This window comes from Cupressus sempervirens, chromosome 3 (genome assembly GCF_028749045.1).
Source record: "Cupressus sempervirens isolate cs-2001-9-10 chromosome 3, ASM2874904v1, whole genome shotgun sequence".
Taxonomy (NCBI): Eukaryota; Viridiplantae; Streptophyta; class Pinopsida; order Cupressales; family Cupressaceae; genus Cupressus; species Cupressus sempervirens.
The window spans coordinates 826,525,557-826,549,129 of NC_143120.1; the positions used below are offsets into that span (position 1 = coordinate 826,525,557).

The window sequence follows — 23,573 nt, forward strand, 5'->3', positions numbered from 1 at the left end:
CATATTCCAAATCTATTCCAACTATTTTCCCACCCATCATGATACCAAAGAAGAAAATTAATATATTCATAAGGCCTAGTATATATCTTTGGATACCAACCCTACATGGTCAAATTTAAAAATGACCCAAAAACATGTTTTTGGCCTATTCTTATGTTTTCTTTTTAACTTTAAACATGTATCTAGAAACTTTTTTCTCTCCCAAATTTGATGAAATGAAAAAGGTTTCTTAAGAATGCTCTTAGCTTTCCATAGATGTAATGTTTGTCAAATTAATATTTTATTAAGTAATTATTACTTATTTTCTAATGGAGTTACATATAAATTGTTGATTGGTACACTGATAGAAAAACAACTATAACTTTCAAATGGTACAATATTCTTGAAATCCAAAAGATGCATCACATTCCATGCTTCTTCTACTATAAGGAAAAATAAATAAATAAATAACTTTGTTAAATTTTAAATTAGTTAAGGTGGTCAGACATGTGAGTTTTTTTATTCTAAAAATAATATAGTCAAACATTCATAATTAATTAAGAATAATATTGTCAAAAATTCATAATTAATTAATTATTTTTTAAACAAGTACCCAAAAATATGCATCATATCTAAACTTGATTCTTCTTCTTATATATGTGATCTTATTAAAAATATTATCATTTGAGTTTTATTAGGGTGGACAGATATACATCTACTTCTTATTTTTGTCCTAAAAATTTTGTGCTATTGCATTAAAAATAATTTTTTTGACAAATCAAATTTTACTTTTTTTAGATAAGGCCTAATATCTTAGAAACTAAATTCACTTTCCTAGAATCTTTTCTCTCAACTTTTTGATAGAAAGTTCATAACAAGTTGAAAATTGCATGTCAAGTTGACATAAGCCTGGTTTTCTAATTTTTTGTTGCCACTTAAGGGCATAGTTTGGTTGACCATGATCCTAGACATACCCTTAATGAGAATAATTACCAATCTTATGTTGTGCCATCAAGGCCAAGCCCTTGCAACAATCTTTATCAAATCAAAGCTAGATGATAATATATAAAAAACTATTGAAGACCTTCAAGTACACTTGAAATCATTACCAGACATTCAATTAGTAGAGGAACTAATGCATTTTGGGAGTAGTTACAAGGAAAAATATCATATTTAAATTAATTTTGCTCTTATTTGACAACTATGATCAACCAAATTCATTTCCCAACATTGTTCTTGACTTAAAGCATAGCAGACAAAAAATGGCCAAACCTGCATAGGTTTTTTTGAAAAAACAATACACCTACAATAATCAATAACAAACAATGCACAACTAACATGATTAAAAATACACCTACCACAACTCTCTACATGCATCATCGATTTACAATATTTTGTGAAGATGTTACTAAAAAATACTTAAAAGAAAAATTATTAGTACCTCTATGAATAGAAACATTGAGGCTCTACACATATACATGGATTCATTTATCTACCTAATGTACTAGGCATGGATGCACTTGACTAGGGAAATAGAGCCGAAGATATCAAAGTGAAAATTTACTTTGACAAGTTTGTTAATGCTTGAAATCCTTTCTCAAGAGAAAATACGATACACAGATCTCCTAGATACAACCCATTCTTTCTCAGCACAATATAAATATCCTTCAAATAATCCATTGATGATTAGGAGGAGTTGGTCAACCATATCCAAAGAAGAAAAAAAGGCATAGAATGAACTTGCCTAGGTGAAAAAGGGAACAAAGTAAAATATAGATATAAAGCTCCATATAAAGAATACATGGAATCTGCCTTAACATGTGATAAATCTAACCAAAAATCATATGAATCCACCTTAACATGTGAGCAATATGACCAAAAATCATATGAATCACCAAGAAATGCTGATATGATGAACATTCATAACCATGAGATGCTATCAACATGAGGAGCTAACATAGATTCCAAACTTATAATCACACACCATATTTTTCTGAAATAAATTTCCAAGTATACATCAAGGAAAGAATAAAAATTAGAGATGTGTGTAATTTTTTTGGAAAGGATTTTCTCACATGAAAATTTACAATATCCATCCCTCAAAGAATTTATAAAGTTCATTTCATAGATTCTTGTGGAGAGAAATATAGGAGCACGAGTAACTTGTCATACATGTTTCATAAATTACCACTTATGATATGAAATAGACAATTTATATCACTCAATATAGGTAAAAGGTTGTCCACCACCTAAAGAAAAAAAATGTTGGCAATGAGATACAATAAAACTATATCCAATCCTACATGCAACACTTTGAACAACCAAAAAGATTGACACTAACTAAATCAGCAAGATCTTACACATATCTACCTTCTCAAGAAGAAAGAAAATAGAATAAAAGAAAAGAGCAGGCAGTATTCCAATTGCTTTTGCAATTTTATACCATCCCAAAAGAAGACTTAGAAAATTTTGAGACATTTTTTTAGACTGATTTACTATTATATATTAAAGCTTTCAGAAAGATTGACAAAGACATCAAGAAAATAAAAGAATAAATCGTCAACAATTAGAAACAAATGAAAGTGCACTACAATGAATGGAATGTTCATAAAGTAGATCAAATTGAGGCAGAGGTTGATGATGATGCCTTACTTGATGAAGAAATGAATGATCAAAATAATGTAAAAATGAATGAATGGGAGCTACTATCTCAAATGGGACTTGCCAGTAGTGTTGACTTAAAAGATTTTGCAATGCTAGGTCGACATGATTTTGACAACAACCATGATTGAGATAACCACAATGATTCATTACCTTTCCATGCAACTATATAGTCAAACTTGAAAGACTAGAAAATATCATGTACACAAATAGGAATAGATGTGGACAATCAACATAACACTTTAGCATTAGAACAACAACAAGAATTGCTATCATTACAAATTATTTAGTGTCAAAAACTTTCAACCAACCATTATCTATGTTCATGCAAGGAACAACATGAACTAGGAAATCCTATCTCATTGAATTTGTAAGGAACACATTACAAAATCAAGGACAAAATGAACTAAACACACTACTTGTTCTTGCACCAATAGGAATAGGTTCATTTAATATACAAGCCTCAACAATACATGCAGCCCTAAATATTCCAATGAGAGACATGAAGCATGTCTGAGAACAATGATTAACAACTCTACAAGAAGAGATGAAAACCAAAATCTTATATTTTCTCAGCTATGAGATAAGCTTCATCAGGAAAAATATTTTTTTGAAAATTGATAGTAGGGTATGTGAGGAAATGCCCCAAAATCATCATCTTTACTTTGGGGTCATTAGTTTACTACTCATAAGTGACTTTGCAAAACTACCACCTAAAATGGAAAAACATATCTAAACATTGCATACAACTACACAAAATCTATGGTGCAAATTTAATTTAATTGTAATATTGCAAATAATTTCTAGACAAGAAGTTGGTGACCTAATGCAAGTACAATTTTGAAAAACCTTAAAAATATGTGCAATATAGAACCAAAATAGTGGGATTGGGAATTTTTAGTGACACACAAAATCAAGCACATAAGAAAATGAACAAGAAGATTTTAACCTATCCATACAATTATTCCCAAAAAAATAAACTTGTAACAATACACAACAAGAAAAGCTTATAACAACTAAATGTAAATGTTGCACTAAGCCTTGCAATAAACACAAAGATTAAATCAACCAGTAATGATAATTATGAGAAACTTCCTTGAGAATTATTGCTAAGAAAATCACAATGTGTAATCCTAACAACAAATATATGGATCCACACTAGTCTTGTAAATGGGTCACTTAGAGAGGTCAAAGATATTGTCTACTACATAGGATCAAAACCATTGGAATTACCAGCATATATGTCTATAACATTTGACAACTACAATGGTTCGTAATGGGATGAGATAAACCCCAAATCTATACCAATACAACCCATAACATAGGGGAGTTGTAGCAAAATTTAACTATTGATGGCATCAGCTATTACTATACACAAATTGCAAGGCTTAACACTCAAGAAGGCAATGATTGATATTGTTAAAGAATAGTGGCAGGGCCTTACCTTTACTACAATCTCTCGAGTCAAAAACATACAGGGCATTCAGATTCAACCACCATTCACTTCTAATCATTTTTCCAAAATGAAAAAGAATCCATAAAATATTATAAGGAAAGAAGAAGAGGCTCATTTGCAATTGCTCTCAAAATATCAAGGAAAAGTATGACCAATAACATTTGCATTGCTCACACTAATAAAAACATGATGGGGCCTTATTTAATACCTATTTCTCAACATAATTTGACAAATACTTCATTTTATTGTATATAGATCTACTAGCAAACAAGAAGAATAGGGGATCATGAAGACTTACATTCCCTACCCACCTCCCCATTAATAGCTAAGGTATGTTTCCACCAACAATGTTCACATTACTCACAATAATAAAAACATAATGAGGACTTTTTAAATACCTATTAATCACTACAATTTGACAAATACTACATTTTATTGTGTACAAATCTACTAGCAAACAAGAAGAATAGGAAATGATGAAGAATTATGTTCCTCCTCCCCAATAAAAAGGTATGGTTCTTTTATATGTTATTCTCTCTTTATTTCTTGGAAAAAATGAATTTCTAATTATTCCAAATAAATTTCAAAATAGGAAATACTTCATAAAATTTAGAAAAGAAAGAAAAAAAGAAAGAGGAGTAACCAATGAAATGATATAATGAAGAAAGAAAAAGCTTCCTTCTCTAGAACTCAAAATAGAAACCTAAGGCATGCACATGTATTTTGATAATGCTTTTACTAACAAAATTACATGGCAGCCTTGTTTAAGAAATTACGGTTAACTAAAATAAACAACTACACATTTTACCTTCTACATGTTGAATCTACAAAAAAAGGAGGCAATGAAGGTTTATGTTTCTTATTGAAATAAAATGGTGAATTTCCTATGCACATTATTGTGTACTAAATATTTAGAAAAAAATTAGTTACTATTTTATTGTACATTGAATTTTACTACATGGAAAAATTAAAAAAATGTTACATTACAAAGGGAATATGACAAACTTTAAGAACCTTGATTTCACCAATGTCATCTTCTGGAATGCCTATTATAACATGTCTAACACATTATCAAGGTAAATGCTTCATAGCCAATATGGGATAAGTCAAATGACAAGTAACCACCTTCACATCTATCGAAGAAAATTCATAGAATGCCTTCATATAGAAACATCACACTCTTCTTAATGAGAATTAATTTGGTAAATGCTCAATACAACATGTCTATAGAGATAAAAATTCACCTGAAAATACCTTATAAAAAGGGAAAGTCATGTATGCAAAATTATTTCTACAATACTCATACTGACAAAGATCATTTTGTATTATTCTTTATTACCTAACAGTGACCACTACTAACAGTATAGTAACTACAAGCTCCTCCACACCAGGTTGATACACAATCTTAATTAGTCAAAATTCTAATTTCACCACTATACAAAGAAAGAAATGGAGATTTATAAAAGGTACATTTACATCTGAAAAAAAATAGGTGTATTACCCCTGCACATTAATGTCTCCTTAAAGTATACAAATACATTAGTTCAAATTTGTTAGATTGATCATTAGAACGAAAAAAATTGCTAGACAATTGACAAAGGGAAGACAATAACCCACAATGCAAAAAGGTGTTCTTTAGAAAGATGGGATTCCAAACAAAATGATACCATGTTTACAATAGTCTACTCATTCCAAATACAACACATTGAGGGTGACAAGAGTGCCATTAAATACGTAAACCAAGTATGTAACACTATTGTTCTATTATTCATACTCACAAGCTTGCATAATTTTGGCTTCTTTATTAAATAATGGTTAATACTTCTAATTGACCACTAATTTAAATCTTCTAAAAACCAAATCAAAAAAATAAATAAAGAAAAATAGCAGAGATCTACTTTGCATCTTCGAAAAGAAAGGTATATATCCTTTAAACTCAAATGACTACTACAATTATTTTTTAAAGAATTATAATTAAATTTATTTATTTTCAATTTAGGTGAACTTGGACACAACTTAAAAAATAAGGAAACAACTCACATTGAAAGAACTCAATTCTCCCATAATGCAAGGACATAAATATATGCCTTCATACTCAAATTGGGTAGTGGATTATCTTTACGATGTCCCCAGTTAATCCTCCTCCATGTTTTGCAGACCAAATAAGTGCCCTTTCTAACATTTTTTATGGCATAGGATTTAGTTTGGCATTGTTAGACTAAAAACTCTTACATTAACTGAGTAGACTAATTGTATGTTACACCAAATTGAATGGGCTTCATTGATTGCAGGTTCAAGGAAATATGCACCAAATAGTTACAAGAGTTTATGTATTGTTGATCTACAAAATCATATTATGTGAAAAATAAAAGGGTTATTCCTTCAAAAAATAATGAATTCCAACTTAGAAATGACTTCAATGTTTGTATTTCTACAAAACAATTATCTAAAAAGGGAAAGATTGAAACAACTAGGTAATGTACGTAAGTCTATTGAGGCTATAAACGTCTGACTAGTAGTAGAGCAATGCCTTGTGGAAACTGAGACACCATCACCCTTGGGTGTATGGATGCCTTTATGGAAAGAAGGTACTATTTGATCTAATATTAAGAATGCCCAAATTATTAAGCTTACTATGACAATGGATTTTAGAACATGTGCTCTCCAAAGAGAAATGATTAAATAACATACACATACTAGAATGAATGTCTGATTCAACTCCTCTGATGGAATGACATTTGCACTCCACCTCTTGATCTATGAATTTATAGCTTGATGATGTCATTACTACTCTTATATATTTGGCTTGTCAAATATTATGCATTGTATTCATCACCACAATCTCCCCCTCATTTGTACAACCATATAGATTTTCATTCTCCTCGATACACTATCAACCTTCCTTGATTTTTCATAAATATAGGTACATATTTCATGTCATTTTTCCTCATCCTTTCAAAGATCACATTTCTCCGTTCAAGCCTTGGGCTGCACAAATAAGTAAGAAAAATGAGATTATGTGATTCTAAAAAAGGTGGTCTTCACTAATACATTATTCATATATTGGGTACAACAACCCATTGTAATACAATTTCTTATTGCCCAACTATAGATATTATGTTTATTCAATTAAAATATATACAAATTATTATTCTAAGATTTTGTGTTATTGTATAATCTTTTACCTAGCAATATAAATATTTAGAATTATATTTGATGATAAAAAAAAATATCATGTTGAAATAGTATGCTTTTAGAATTGCATTCAAGATACTATGACAAATGCATTCATATTAAATTAATGTTTACTAATCTCACATGTATACAAAACAAATATTAAAAACAAAAATGATACTTTATCAAATATTTGTAAATAATTCAATTACCAAATTAAAACTCATTCTAATGATATAAGAAAGTTTCCTTCTAAGTGGTACAACATAAAATAACAAGAACATTGGCTCTAATTAATGGTAAAAAATTCTCCAACAAAGATTTTTACCAATGAATCAATGTTTAGATTTAGATTATGCAAGATAATTATTTTAGAATAAAAATATAATGTTATTTATTTGAATCATCTAAAGGCTTCTAGAGGGATTAAATCTTTTATTAAGTTAAAAATTACCAAAGTGGACAAGTACAAAAGTGTGTTCTCTTGCACCTTCTATGATGCAAGTGCTAGTTTTTTTTATAACTTATAGTGTAATTAATTTTCATTTGGTACAAACTACACTATAAAATAGGATACACATCATTTCTACATAATATTTATTTTTCTAGATTATTTATAAATCATTTATTTACACAATAGAGTGTTATATCAAATATTTAAAAATATGAGTGAAAACAAATTTTAAAAAATTTGATTTATTATAGTTTTCTTTCAAGTCAATAGTATTGTATGACCACTTTCCCTTCAAGTAATATGGTTCTTGATTATACCACACAATATGTTTGATAAATGTAACTTTACAACTAATATGGTTCTTGATTATACCACACAATATGTTTGATAAATGTCACTTTACAAATTAAATTTGTCTTTTTTGATGGAGTACACTTTAATTTATTTGGTACAACCAATGTTAGATAAGATGGATTTAAATTTTTGAACAATAATATTTTTATTTAGACTTGGCAAACATTTCTTTGTTGATTGTAAAATTATATCAAACTTTTTAGAAAAATCACTTCGAAAAATAAAATTAATATCTCACTTCAGACTTGTCCAACCTTTTTCTATTGAGGATTTCATTTATTTTTATGAGAGATAGATTCTTGTAAACCACTACTCATGGGTCAATAGATTTAACTGAAAACCCACATAATTGAATTGTGATAGCAATATCACTATTTAATTGGTTGTAGAAAATATCTCCAACTTATAAATCTCAATTTAAGCTAGAATTTTCTTGCAACTAAATAGTATTATATTATAGATGATGTGAAATTTATTAAGTGCAGATAAATTTAAGAACTTTGTGGGATTCCGCCTGAGCTGGGTCGTCTAACAAGTCTGAAGCACCTTTACGTGGGAGTAAATAATCTCACAGGTGCCATACCCACCTCTTTTAAAAATCTTTTCAGTCTAGTTGAATTATATTTGCAAAAGAATGATCTGACAGGTACCATTCACCCTGAATTAGGAGCCCTCCTTCAACTAAAGGAGCTTTCCCTTCATACGAATCAGCTGTTAGGAAGCATTCCACCTCAACTCGGCCAACTTCACCATCTATAGATACTCTGGCTCTTTGACAATCAATTGCAAGGCACCATCCCCAGCTCTTTGGGAAATCTGTCCACCTTAACTAATTTAGAATTGTCAGAAAATAACCTCCAAGGCTCCATTCCACCGGAACTAGGCATGCTTGTTCACCTAAAGCATCTTTACCTTTCTGAAAACCTCCTATCAGGGATTATTCCCTCCTCGTTAACAAATCTCTCCAAATTGAATGAATTGATTTTATATCACAACCAGCTGACTGGACATATTCCGTGGGACATTGGTACCAAACTACCCCATTTGACATACCTCAGTTTATGGGACAATCAGCTTAGTGGAAGCATACCAAATTCCATTGGAAATTGTTTCAGACTCGACACACTTACAGTGACCAAAAACAAGCTCACTGGAACGGTGCCAGTGGAACTTGGTAAGTTGGGCCTCCTTACTGAGCTTTATCTGAGCCAAAATCAACTTGTCAGTAGTAGCACAAACACAATGGACTTTCTCACCTCTCTTAATGTGAAGTTCTCTATAAGTGCAAACTGGAAATGAACAGAACAAGCAAAAGAAAAGAGAAATGCAAACACACGATTTACCGTAGTTCACCACAAATTGTGGCTACGTCCACACTGCAGGGAAGATCTCTATTAATATAAATAATTGAACTTTACATCACAGCGGTTGCTTCAGCTCTTCAAATACAATATACAATGATCAACCTCCAAAACATATTTATAAAGTCTCAAAGGAAATAAAGAGACAAACAATTTGGAGGGAACAATAATAAAATGAGCATAATAAAAAGGTGGTTGTTGGGCTTCACATATGCACCCAACAAACGCCCAGTTGAAGTCCAACAGCGGTAATGGATGAGTCTCCCTTGAATTTCCCTACTGTTATTTCTTTACAACACCAAGAGAAGTTCGACACAACTTGAACTTCTCTCGTGGAACAACCTTGGTTAATGTATCAGCTGGATTTTGCTTGGTGTTAATCTTCAAGACTTGAAGTTTACCCTCTTCAAGTTTACTTCGAATGAAATGATAGCGAACCTCAATACGCTTGGTCCTACTATGAAACACTACATTTTTAGCTAAGTCAATAGCACTTTTGCTATCAAAATGCAACGCTGAACCTTGTTGAGGACAATCGAAGTCACCAAACAAACATTGCAACCAAATCTACTCTTTTGCTCCTTTAGTGAGAGCAATGTATTCAGCCTCAATAGTGGAAAGTGAGATCACTTGTTGTAACTTTGATGCCCAACTAATTGCTGCTCCAACAAATGTAAAGACATAACCAGTAGTAGATCTTCTATTGTCTAAATTTCCAGCCATATCTGAATCTGTATAACCTTTGAGTGAAGTGTCTTTCCCACCAAAATACAGTACAAAATCAAAAGTGCCCTTAAGATATCTCAAGATCCACTTTACCGCATCCCAATGTTGTTTACCCAGATTGCTCATGAACCTGCTGACAACCCCCGCTGCTTGGGCAATATCCAAATGAGTGCAAACCATTGCATACATAAGACTACTGACTACTGAAGAATAAGGGATGGTCTTCATGTAGTCTTGTTGTTCTTGTGTCTTGGGACACATGGCTAAAGACAATTTGAAATGATCAGCGAGAGGGGTGCTGACCAGTTTGGCATCTGCCATGCCAAATCTTTCTAGTACCTTAAAAACATAGTGTTCTTGAGAAAGCTTTATTTCTTTCTTGTCCCTATCATGGATAATGTCCATGCCAAGTATCCGTTTCCTTGCCCATAAATCTTTCATGGCAAACCTTTCTAACATTTTTGCTTTCAATTTTGAAATCAGCTTCATAGATGAACTGGTGACAAGCATGTCATCAACATAGAGAAGTAAAAGAATAAAGGAAGCATCAGGTAACTTCTTGTAATAGACACATGGATCAGATTCACATTGAATGAAATTATGTTCAATCATAAATTGATCGAACTTGAGGTACCACTGCCTTGGAGCTTACTTGAGACCATACAAGCTCTTCCTCAATCTACAATATAAGTTTTCTTTACCACATTTAATAAATCCTTCCGGTTGCATCATGTAAAATTTTTCATTCAGATCACCATGGAGAAATACGGTCTTGACATCCAACTGCTCAAGTTCAAGATCATGAGCAGCAACTAAGCCAAGAATAGCCTGAATTGTAGTCATTTTGACCATGGGAGAAAAAATCTCATTGAAGTCTATACCCTTTTGCTGATCAAAACCTTTAACAACCAGCTTAGCTTTATACCGCTTCTAAATTTTACCTTCATCTTTCAGTCGATAAATCCAACGATTTTTGAGAGCTTTCTGAGTTGGTGGCAAAGAAACCAAATCCCAAGTTTTGTTTGTAACAGAGAATCCATCTCTTCTTGCATTGTTGCCTCCCATTTGTGAGAATCCGACGCTTTGCGAGCTTCTTTGAAGCTTGTTGGTTCAACTTGGTCTGAAAGCAAGAGTTTCAGCTCTACTTCTTTGGAGTACAAGAGTTCATAATCCGAGAATCGGGCAGGAAGCCTTCTCTGTCTTGTTGATTTTTTTAGTGCCTAAATATTATCATTATGATTAGAATGTCCCTTTTGTTTATCCTTAGAATTTGGTGTGTGCAGTTCAAAATCACTACCCTTTGAAGAAGTGTAATGCTTCTTCTGAACATGAGAATCATTATTACACTGAGAATCATATTGTTCAAACATAGTTTGATGATTTGATACCATAAAATTATTTTTAGTCTGAACGACTGTCATTCCAACAGGAGAGTCAAATTGACCCTATGGTTCCAAATCAACATCGGCATGTCTATATTTATTGTTAAAACCATGCTCTATCTCAAGACCAGTGCCATGCTTGTGTTGTGGATTGATCAGAGACCCATGAAGTGAAAAAGGAAGGGCGTCCTGAAGTAGCATAGTTGTTTTGACACCATGGGAGTCAACATTCTTTTGAATGTCCCTATCTACGGCTGAGAAATCCTGCTGAACTCAAATGTGGGTGAGATCCTGTCTGCTCACATTCATGATATTTGGAGAGGAGACGTGAGTTAGCTACTAACAGGAGTGATTAGGAAGTGTTCCTTCAGCAATTTGTGGATTCGGCTCAAACTGATAGTAATTGGATAGAACATCCTTTGCATAAGCAGTCTGATGAGCAATGTCAGTGTCTTCACTCATAAACTCCTTGCAAGGTTGTCTGACAGGATGTTCTATAATCTTGTGTGTAGCATGATGAAAGATGTGACCATACTGACAGTCCTCTGCATTCTCTTGATGCCAAGGGTCAAGACTATCATTGAATTGGATATAGTTTTTGGTGCATTGACTAGTTGTGCCAATGTTTCCAGTGCATGAATCTTTGGAGGTAACGTGCTTGCGAATGTGACCATGTGTATCAATAGGGAGTGTGCCTTGATCACTATGTTTTCCAATGTCTCTGTACTCAAATAGAGAGTTATCTTCTCTATTCTGATTTGGATTTAAGGAAAAGTTGTTATCACTCTGACTGTGATAATCTGAATTCTCTTCATCATGCTGAGTCCACATACTAGTAGAAGAAGAGGATAGAGGGGCAAGGGCCAAGATGGAGGTGGGAGATAGAACATTTGGAGAAACAACATTCTGATTTCTACTAGCATTATTATTATCAAAAATAGAGAAAGGTGCATATTCACATACCATGTTTTCTTCTTTATGTAATGCTGGAAATACCTTCTCGTTGAAGAAAACATCTCTACTTCTGATAATTTTGCTCCCAACTAGATCCCATATTCTGAAACCAAACTGGTCTTCACCATAGCCCACAGAAATACCTTTTTGTAATTTTGGATCAAGCTTTTTCCTTTTCTCCTTCGAAACATGTACATCAGCTTCACATCCAAACACCCGGATGTGTGAATATGAGATTTTCTTTCCTAGCCACTCTTCCTCAAGTATGTCAAAGTCCAACTAAGAAGAGGGACTTCAGTTGATTAAATATACCACTATATTGCATGCCTCTACCCAAAACTCCTTGCCTAAATCGGCATTAGAGAGCATACAACGAGATTTCTCAAGGATTGTTCTATTCATCCTCTCTGCTGCTCCATTTTCTTGCAGGGTGAATGGAACAATCTTAATTCTACAGATGTCATTATCCACACAAAATGAATCAAACTCTGATGAACAAAACTCTCCTCCATTGTCCATTTGCAAGCACTTCATTTTGTGGCCAGACTGATTCTCCACTAAAGCCTTAAAGATTTTAAACTTGCTAAAAACATCAGATTTCTTATGCAATAAATAAATCCATACCTTTCTTGTGCAATCATCAAGGAAGGTGACAAAGAATTTTGCTCCTCCAATAGAGATTTCCTCGTTGGGTCCGAACACATCAGAATAAAAAAGAGCCAAAGGAGTACCTTTCTTTTCATGTCCGGTCCTTAAGAAGTTGACCCACTTCTATTTTTCATAAAGACAATGTTCACAAATTTTAAGTCAACTGATTTCAGCCCTGGTAATAGCTCCCTCTTATGCATAACAGCAAGGACCTTTTGGCTCATGTGACCGAGCCTTTGATACCTCAATTCTAAATTGCTATCTTCAACTGTCATGGCAGCCCCCACTTCACTGATATTTTCTACAATATACAAGCTCCCAATCTTGTCGCCTTTTGCAACTAACATGGATCCTTTTGTGACTTTCCATGAATTAGTTAGAGAAGTGACAAAACCTTGTGCAAATAGTTGACTTACGGAAATCAGATTTCTCTTTAGTTTTGGAACATGATGCACATCTTTTAATAGACATTTAACGCCTCCTTTCAAAGATAATAAAATATCTCCTTTCCCTATTATTTCACATGCCTTATTATCACCCAAGTATACTTCACCGAACTTACCTTCTTGATAATTTGAGAAGTATTCCATACATGAAGTGGTGTGAAATGATGCGGCAGAATCCAAAACCCATGAGGCTGAAGTGGTTTCGGTTGTAGATAAAATCAACATGCTATCATCTTTGTCATAAACGGTATTGGCTTGACTTTCCTGCACTCGTTCTTGTGCTCTCTTATAACCTCTACAATCCTTTTTCAAGTGACCACTTTTTTCACAAAACAAACAGCCTCCTCCTTTCCTTTCTCTTGACTTTGACTGCCTACCTGATTTTGATCTTCTATGATGATTGCTCCTTCCTCTATTTTGGCTTCTTCCTCTATTTTCAGTGCTGACCGCTATCAAGGCTTCACCAGATGAGGATTCCTTGTTGCTTCTCCGCATATCCTCACTAAGTAGAGTTGCCATCACTTCATCATAGACCAACTTTTTGTTTGAGGAGTTAGAATTACTAACTGTTGTAACAACGGGATCCCAGCTGTCCGATAATGAACACAACAAGATGATAGCTTTAGATTCATCATCTTGTGTCATACCAATGGAGGTTGCTTGGCATAGCAAGGTGTTCAAATCATTTATATGATTCGACATCGTAGTCCCATCTTTCATTTTCAACTTGTAGAGCTTCTTCATAATAAATATTTTATTTGCTACTAAGGCCGTTTCATACATAGTTTGAAGTTTATCCCAAACTTCCTTTGTTGAATATTTGTTGTGAACATTGAATAAAACATTCTGTGATAAAGAAAGAAATATTGTTGCATTTGCTTTATCATCAATTTTAACCCAGTCTTCATTCGTCATTGCAGCCGGTTTGTTTGCCTTTCCATCAATTGCTACTGCGAGGTCTTTCTAGACTAACAATGAACGCATCTGAACTTTCCACAAACTGAAATTCTGTCTTGAGAATTTCTGCACTCGCAAATCTTCCATGACTTTGGATTTTCAAACACCAAAATCAATTCCAGCGTCTACGCCAAGCTCTGATACCAATTGTGAAGATCGCTAAAAGTGCAAACTGCAAATGAACAGAACAAGCAAAAGAAAAGAGAAATGCAAACACATGATTTATCGCGGTTCAACACAAATTGTGGCTACGTCCACACTGTAGGGAAGATCTCTATTAATGTAAATAATTAAACTTTACATCACAACTGTTGCTTCAGCTCTTCGAATACAATATTCAATGATCAACCTCCAAAACATATTTATAAAGTCTCAAAGAAAATGAAGAGACAAACAATTTGAAGGGAACAATAATAAAATGAGCATAATAAAAAAGTGATTGTTGGGCTTCACATATGCACCCAACACTTACAAATTGTTCCCACTTAGAGTTAATAGATGTATCGGATAATCATCTCAGTGGTATATTGCCTCCATCCATCGGTAAACTGTCGCCCAATCTCTCTCGCCTGAATTTATCATACAACATGGCAAGTGGAACCATACCTTAGCAAATTGCCAATCTGACAAATTTGACCTTCTTACATCTAGGCAATAATCTTTTTAGTGGCAAAATTTCATCTGTAATTAAAAGATTCCACATGTTGGAAAGATTGTATCTGAATGGGAACAAATTAGAAGGAAGCATTCCAAGTGAGATAGGTCCAATGGAAAATCTCGGACTCTTGAATCTTAGTCAGAACCTGCTATCTGGAAGAATACCTGATTCCCTCTGTAGCCCACAACAACTAAGATATCTTTATCTTCATCATAACAACTTATCAGGAGAGATCCCTGTTACTTTAGAGAGATGTTAGAAGTTGGAGCTGATTGACTTCTCCTACAATAAACTGGCAGGAAGAATACCCCGTGTAGTCATTGCAAGTCTTCAAAACCTGCAATTTTATCTCAATCTTTCATCAAATTCTCTACAAGGGCCCTTACCACTGGAGATGAGTAAAATTGTGATGGCTCAAGCTATAGACATATCTAGAAATCGACTTACTGGGGTAATTCCAAATACTCTTGGAGGCTGCACAGCATTAGAACATTTAAATCTATCCCACAATGCCTTTGAAGGTCCAATACCGGATTCTTTATCCAAATTACAAAATCTCCATGAAATGGACCTATCTGCCAATTTTTTATCAGGTTCAGTACCAGTCTCTCGTGGGAGACTAAAGATGCTGGACTACATGAATGTTTCTTTCAATAATTTGTCTGGTCAAATTCCACAAGGAGGGTTGTTTCCAAATAGAACTGTTACAACATTGTTCGAGGGAAACCTTGGCCTCTGTGGCCCAAGAAACTATTCATTGCCTCCATGCCCAAAACAGAGCCAGGAAAAGCCTTCACAGCTGAAAAAATAGTCTTATCAGTTGTTGGAGTCATTGCCTTAATATTAGTCTCTTTTATTAAAGGAAAGTTATGGAGGCATAAAATGTCAAGAAAACTATTGCATCCTTCAAACCCTTTTTTTCAAAGGCTCGGCTATCCTAAGTTTTCTTATCAAGATCTTGTCATTGCAACATCTGGATTTGATGAATCAACCTTGCTTGGAGTGGGTCATTTCGGATCAGTCTACAAAGGCATTTTGAGGGATGGTAGGATAGTTGCCATCAAGGCTCTCGATTTGCATAATGAAGATTCCCGAAAGAGCTTTAACACAGAATGCAAAGTGTTGGGAAGGATCAGGCACCGCAACCTCGTTGGGATCAAATGGGAGCTTGGAAAAGCTTTTGCACCCTGACAGAGATGATCCGGACTTTTCTGAATTGGGATTGAGTGAGTTTTTGAGCATTGCTATAGATTTAGCGCATGGCATGGAATATTTACATCATGATTATCCTTTGCAAATTGTTCATTGCGACTTAAAACCTAGCAATGTACTTCTCGATGCCAACATGACAGTTCTTGTGACTGATTTTGGTATATCCCATTTAATTACCACTCCAAACTCCACAGACTCACTGGGTTCAACAACATTTGCACTAAAAGGATCTATTGGCTATATTGCTCCAGGTAATTTCTTTTAATTATGTTCACATTGGTATTAATCCTTTCCTTCATAGTTAAAAAATAATAATTATTTTTAAAAAAAATTATTTATTTATTTATTTTTTGACCAAAATGGGTTGCAAAGTATGGATTGGGCGGGGCTGTGTCTACAAAGGGCGATGTTTACAGTTATGGAATTCTGATATTAGAAATGGTTACAAGGAAGAGACCAAGCGATGATATGTTTCTAGAACACCTGAACTTGCAGAAGTGGGTGAGATCAGCTTTACCAGATAGAGTGGCAGAGATTGTTGATAGTAGGTTACTGAGGGATGTGAATGCAAACATGGAAGAGAATGGATTGCTTCTTTCATTTATAAATGTTGGTTTGCTATGCAGCAATGAATTGCCAAGAGAACCACCTTCCATGAGAGATGCAGCCAGGGCCTTGGAAAACATCAAAAAAGCTTTGACGGGAGATGCAGCTTCTTTCAAATTAGCATCAACTATATCAGACCTCCTACGCAATACCAATCCCACTGGATTTTCGGCATCAGATAGCCAAAGTTCTACATTTTAGATGTTTTGAGTTCCATCGTGTACGTTTAGGTAGTCTATGGTGACTATAAGTTTATAATCTTTTACAAGTTTGGATACCTTCATGCAAAATATCATGTACAGTGCTTCTACTTCCTAATAATGTGCATATATATGAACGTAGTAAATTAATGTTTGAATATTATCTTCTGTATCGTAGTTCATGGCAGTTCCTCTTATTATATGCAGAATTTTTAAGTATGCAATTCTGTTTTTGTCCTGAGTACTCATCATTCTCCACAATCACAAAGATTAGATAAATCCAAATGCTATAAAAACCATGAAATGTTCGTATCTAGAGAGAATATATTGTGCACAAGAATTTGAAGACCGTCCATATCCGAATTTGTTTGAATTGTTAAGAATAGCTTCGAAAGATGGTTAATTATTCATGGCGTTGCCGAAAGAATTTATTTAGTTGATTAGACCTATATTCAGATACATGTAACATTATATGAACTGCATCAAAGACCTGTCGGTACTGCAAATTGGCAAATATTACCTCGATCTTGAAGATTGATGCTGTGGTTCCACGAGTCTGAGATGAACATGCAACATCAGTTTGAAGTTTTATTTTAAATTTGGCTTTGACCGTTAGGCATCATAGTTAGCTTTTTTAAACAGCAATTCACAGAATAAAACATGTCCATGGACAGAGTTTCAAGTCTAATTTAATTGGTTTTAAATTCAGTTTTGTTTGCGCATTCTCCGCATTCTCCATCGATGAAAGAGAATACATTCGTAGTCGTTTAGGTCTCCATTGTAAGATTTAGTGAGTCAGGATGAAATGATGAGCAGTTTATGTACTGTTTAAATTGCCGTTAGTAGAACTGTACTGTACCCTTCTCCATTCTAGATTTCTTGATAACAATATTTTAAACTTCAAGATTATTCTATGCAACGTAAGCGGGTATTTCAATTTTCCGATTTGCAATTTTAAAAGAATTTCTATCCTCAAAAAGACAGAGTACTGTTAATATTTCATATTTCAGATTTATGTGTATGTTTCTTGACTGTTTAATTGTTGTTTATATTCTTTCTCTCATTAGTTGATAAGAATTGTGCATAGAGCTGCCTTCAGGTTTCACGGATATTAACCTTGTTAATTTTCTGCAGTAGTATTGAAGAGTTGTCTTGATACTCACTCTATGACTGATTTTATAGAGGATAATTTCAGAATACTTATCGGAAGATGGGGTGTTTTGGAGATGCTGGAGATTCGTTCAAATGGCTAATTATTAAAAATATGAGATTGAAGTATTCGGACATATTATTTTTAATATAGTTTATTAATTTTGTAAAATATCTTGACAGACGACTTTGAAAACAAAGAATGGTAACTAAGTCACACAAGAAAAGTCAATAACTAGCAGTTAATTCTTTATAAACTATTAATATGCATTTTTGTAAAGGCACAAATGTTAGTTTGAAACATTATACAAGCTCTTTTTATTAATTTGCCTTCTTTTTAAGTCTTTTAATGCATTTCCTGGCACAGAGATCAGAAATGTTAACCATAAGAACTTTCTATTTCAGGAATTTTAGAGATACTACCAGAACTAGAGATTCATCTCTATCTCCAAGGGCATTCTCTCATATAAGAGTCTCTAAATAGATATGTAACAATTGAATGATGTGGTAAATTATGTACCTTTCCAAATTAATGTGTCAGTGAGGACTTTCTTATAGAAAAAGGTTTAGCATCATGCAATATTTTAGAATAAAGAATTATGATTTTTTATTGAAAAATACATGAAAATTTATCTCTTAGAATCAATATCTATAAGATAAATTAAGAATTATTCAGATATTTTATATTGGAAAATACAGGTAAATAAGTAAGTTTATTAGTGCTCCTTTTAGTTAATTCTTAGTGCAAGTCAGTGAAGTATCAAATATAACATTTAAGTTGCCATTCTTTGACAAAGAAGTTGTAATCTTATATTGATGTATAAAATATTTTTATTTTCTATGCTACTACATTCAACACATGCTCTAAATAGAAAAGGTTCCTCCCTCTAATAAATATTAAAATTTATTTAAGAAGAGCTTACCATTTGAAATTATATTAGTGGACAAAGACAATGAAATTTAACCCTCTACAAATAAACTTTATGTTTCTCTATTATTTCTTTGCAATGCAAATATAAAATGATAGATTATTAGGACTAGTGCATTATGTTCCTTTAAAATCCTTGTTCATAATTTCACTTAAATACATATAGTTGGTAGGTAATGTGTATCTTGAGAATTGTCAAGTTAGAAGAATCCCCTCCTCATTAACAAATCTCTCAAAATTGAATGAATTGGATTTATATCACAACTAGCTAACTAGACATATTTTGCAGGACATTGGTACTAAGCTCCACCATTTGACATACCTTAGTTTATGGGACAATTAGCTTAGTGGAAGCATACAAAATTCCATTGGAAATTGTTCCCGACTCGATATATTTATAGTAAGGAAAATAACTCATTGGAATAGTTCCATTGGAGTTTGATAAGTTGAGCCTCCTTACAAGGCTTTATTATGAGCTAGAATCAACTTGTTAGTAGCAACACAAACACAATGAATTTTCTCACAGTTTGTAAGAATTAATTGATAAAATTTTGAGGAAAAGGTGACAATTTGATCATATATTCATCCATATCATTAAGTCTTTAGAGATTTCAAAATAATAATTGTTAACTTTTAAGATGGTAAAATAATAATAAAATATCCTTACATCTACTTAGATCTTAGGTTTCCTAGAGTGTAGTGAATCATCTTCCTTCTAATATAAAAGGACATATGTCTTAAAAGGGCATATAAATTCTTTTATTACATTCTTAAATGTATGATACACTTTATTAAATATAGAAAAAAAATCACTTTATGATTGATAAATGTCTAGCTAGAAATTAACTTTTTATGAGTTATGATGTATTTTTTTCATTTGGTACACACTACACTATAAGATACATCTCATTTTCAGATAATAGTCATTTTTCTAAATTATTTAGAAATCTTTTAATTACACAATAGAATGTCATATAAAACATTTGAAATGATGGTCTTGAAAAAGAATTTGATTCTTTCAAGTCAATAGTATTGTATGACCATTTCTCTTCACATAATATGACTATACACCATAAAAAATAACAAAAATAAATATATCTAATTGACATATCAAGAAAGGTCTTCTTTCATACTATGCCACACAATATGTTTGATATATGTCACACTATAAATTAAATTTATGTTCTTTGATGGAATACAGTTTAATTTATTTGGTACACATCTTGTTATAAAAATATGGATTTGATTTTTTGAACAATGATATTTTTATTTAGAATTTTGGAACCTTTCTTTGTTGAGTGTGATGTCATATAAATTTTTTAAGAAAAATCACATATAAACATAAAAATGATATATCAATTTACACTTGGCAAATCTTACTTAGTTAAGTGTTTCATTCATCGTCATAAGAGATGGGTTCTTATGAACTAATGCTAAAAATGAAACGTAGGTCAGTGAATTTAACTTAAAAATTATATAATTGAGTCCTTATGCTAATATCACTATTTGATTTGTAGTAGAAAATATTTTCTACTTATAAATCTCAATTTAAACTAGAATTATTTTGCAGCTAAATAGTGTTATACTAATCTTTCTTCACTTAATATGTTGAGAATAATTAAAAATATTAAATATTTCTGTACTTGTTCCAACATCATACAAAAAATTGAAAATATGGTTTTTTGAAAGGATGAATTTCATTAAACTTAACCTTTCTTCACTTTATGCAACCACAAACAATAAATTATTTAAGAAGAATAAAATCAACACTATGAGAATGGTTGATAAATGTTCATTATAATATTAAATTTACTTTATTTCATGTAGTAGATTTGTATCCATTTCATATACATCTTTTCATAAATGTGAATTGTATGATTTCAAAAAAATGATTTTATTTTTTAAAGTTATTACAAATTCCTATAATTCAATAAAATTAAAAAAAGAGTCAACTCAAATAAAAAGTATATATAAATGAATTATTTAATTGAAAAGCTACAAAATAAAATAATAGAGATTAATTTATGATTATTTTTTATAAATTTAATAATATCATTACACCACTCTATTAAATATAACCAAATAATCTTGAAGAGTATGCTAAGTTGGGCTTTCAATATTAAAAACAAGTCCACGTAGTGGCTAGTACTTGGCTTATTAGAACTATAGTAATATTTTTTAATAATTTATTTCATTTTTAATAGTATAATAATTAATTTTATAATATTATTTCTCATTTCATTAAAATTATTACTACTAGATATATTTTCAGTTTTTTAAATTATGGATAGTATAGGGTAGCCAAACTTAATTATTCTTATTTGTTGTGATATTTATTATTATTTATTATGTTGGAGTAGACTTAACCTAAGACCTCTTTTTTTTTTTATACTGCAGGAATCGGTGCAACACGGCCCCCCTATAAACTGCAGTGCGCCTGGTAAACTAACCTAAGACCTCTTAGATCAAAGGCTCTTTCTTAGTTTCATTAGTAATTTTGATTCAAAGTATAACATCATATATGACCAAGTTTAATTGCAATAATAATTATACTTATAATGAATAAAAATATTTATTTCAATCACAACCTAACTTAATTGAAATGTTATTTATATTTGATATAGTAATATTCATTATAATTATAACTATTATAGAATAAATATTTTTTCATTATAATATATCCTACCATGTACTATATTTAATTTGTGTATGTATTATTCAAAAACAAGAAAGAAAGTAATATCCTTATTAAACTCTTAAAATCATTTTAAAAATAAACATGAATGTCACTTTATATTTCTAAATGAAGTAAAATGTTTCAAAAATAAATATCATAAATCATAGAATAAGGGGCACATGCATCCATTATCCTATTTTATAGGAATCATCCAAGAAAAGTGTGTATAAGACCCCAAATGTATTATGCAATGAAGATTGAGAAAAATGATTTTAAGATTTAAAAAATAAAATATTGTTTATGTAGAGTTTATTAAAAGAAAATGTAGCTTAAACAAATGAAAAATGCTACTTTGTAATTGGTTCAACTAAATATAACTAATAACTAGTTAAACAATATTGATTACAATAGTGTTTTCATACCAACATTGTATCAAGTTGTAATATTATTCTTTCAAAGTCAATTTTACATCATTTGTAAGAAAACTCTTACAAATGATTGTCATGACGTGTGGAAATGCCATTTGTCACATAGCCATGCAATCAAATAGAAACACTCCAATGAATCTACGTGCTCAAATATCCCTTAGAAAATGCTCAAAATAACAAAATGAAAAATGAAAACAAAATCAACTAAGGTGGAATTGTACAACACCATGTGCTTATTTAACCCAAGAAGACATTTCTATAACTTGCATGTTCTTCCTCTTGTTTGACAATTGTTTTTTCTTTTTGCTACTTTAGTTATGCCCTCCTCTATGCTATTTTTTTTTTACCATGACTCCTCTTTTGTTCTTCACTTTCATATTTTCCATCCTTCTAGTCTTTACTCTTCCTTTCTCTCTCAACAATAATTCTTATCATCGTTAGAAACTGCTACATTTTCTCTTGCAAATAAAATCTTCCATTGTTAATAGCAATACTTCTCTACCCTACTAGACTCCCATTCACTTGTTTTGTAGTTGGAATGGCATTAGCCACCATCCCTCACCTCATTGCTACCATTACACATAAACTTGGCAAGCTTCCTTTTCTTTAGAGACTGAAGACTAATTTTAGTTTTAGTTTTAGTGAATAATCCAACAACGTTCTTGTTCTTTTATTATACCCCTACATTTCTGTAACTATCTTATCATAATTTCTGGAGACAAGACGAAATGACTAGCTTATTGTATGTGGAACCTCTAGCATTTGTAGGTGTAATGTGTCTCTCTACATAGATTTGATGTAGTTTCTTATTGATTACAATCTAGAAATGTTCATGTTCTTCTATAATATGTCTATATTTCTTTACCTTTCTTACCACAATTTATGGAGACAAGAAGCAATACTAGGCTTAGTATTGCATGTAGTTCAAATGATTAATTCATTTAAAAATTATACGCCTCATTAATATAATTAATTGGACTTGGATTGGATAGTTGAGATTCCATGTATCTTGTGTATCTCACTTTATCTTTTTTTCTAAAGACTGATAAATTATTCTTATGTTTGCTTTAGGTAGACATGAATGTGAGAGACAAGATCCTAACACTACTAGATTTCGGGCAGGAAGCTTTTGGTGGTCCCAGAGGAAAATATCCATAGTACTT

The 23,573-nt window shown here is 32.1% G+C and overlaps 1 pseudogene; it reads left to right on the top strand.

Annotated features, from left to right (window-relative positions):
• The window catches only part of LOC149569327 (uncharacterized), a 117,098-nt pseudogene extending 99,869 nt beyond the window's left edge, over window positions 1-17,229 (top strand).
• The last annotated feature ends 6,344 nt before the right edge of the window (window positions 17,230-23,573 follow it).